Source organism: Chenopodium album, chromosome 6, assembly GCF_948465745.1.
Source record: "Chenopodium album chromosome 6, dcCheAlbu1.1, whole genome shotgun sequence".
NCBI classification, from domain to species: domain Eukaryota; kingdom Viridiplantae; phylum Streptophyta; class Magnoliopsida; order Caryophyllales; family Amaranthaceae; genus Chenopodium; species Chenopodium album.
The window spans coordinates 35942197-35943262 of NC_137839.1; the positions used below are offsets into that span (position 1 = coordinate 35942197).

General features: G+C 40.4%; 1 non-coding gene across 1 annotated transcript; it reads right to left on the bottom strand.

The window, feature by feature from the left end:
* Positions 1–621: 621 nt before the first annotated feature.
* On the bottom strand, positions 622–726 carry LOC145637476 (small nucleolar RNA R71). Its single transcript, XR_014114256.1, has one exon. It is a non-coding gene; the product is annotated as a small nucleolar RNA R71 (small nucleolar RNA).
* Between the last annotated feature and the right edge of the window lie 340 nt (positions 727–1066).

The following is a 1066-nucleotide window of genomic DNA, read 5'->3' on the forward strand; positions in this document are numbered from 1 at the left end:
ACCTCCCATTCCTAGTGGTTCGACCCTCGACTTACTCTATGCTATTTATAGGGATGTAGGCGCCGTTGCCGGGGAATGGCGTAGATTATTGCTATTGTTGTTTAGTCTATTTCATTTAATATCAAAAATACAAAGAGATTTTTCTCTTTAGGCTACATAAGAGATTTTTCTCTTTAGACTACATTTGTAGCCGTGCTACTAATAATTTTGTTCGAGATTGTATGTGCAAGAGAACATGGGAGAAGCTCAAAGAGTTACATTGAAGGAGGTTGGTACTCCGGGTGCATACAAGTATGAGAGCGGGACTGCTCCATTGTTGATTCCGGATAGCGATTTTGAAATCAAGTCGGCAATGATTACTTTGATCGAGAGGCGACAATATAGTGGTGCATCTAATGAAAGTCCTCTCAATTACCTTAAGGAATTCGAGAAATATTGTAACACTATTAGAGTGAGTGGGGTTGAACAAGAGTTTATAAGGCTCAAATTGTTCCCTTTTTCCCTCATAGGGCGAGTTTTGGAATGGTTGGACAAGGAGGTCAAGCCGAATTCTTTCAGAACATGGGACCATGTTACCAAAGGATTCTTATCCCATTTCTACCCTCAAAAGAAAACGACAGAAGCTAGAACTTTGATCCAAAATTTGAAGCAAAAGCCTAACGAAAATCTCTATGAAGCATGGGAGAGGTACAAAGAGTATCAAAGAGAGTGCCCTCACCACGAAATTCCAACTTACCAAACAATTCAAATTTTTTATTGTGGTTTGAGTCCTCAAGGTACGTCGAGTTTAGATGCCAGAGCCGGAGGCCTAATCATGAATAAGACGGTTGAAGAGGTTGTTGATGTGATAGATGATGTAGTGAGGAACTACATGAGTTAGCAAGAGTTTGAGGAAGAGTCAACAAACGAGTGTGCCTCAATTGATCAAGTCAATGCCATCTACAAATTGTCTACTCTACTTTTAGACTTAGGGAAGGAGGTGGCTTCTATCAAAGCTAAGCTTGAAAATTCATCTTCACAAGCACAAGATCTTCCCTCCCAATTTAAGGGGAGAGGTACATCCTCT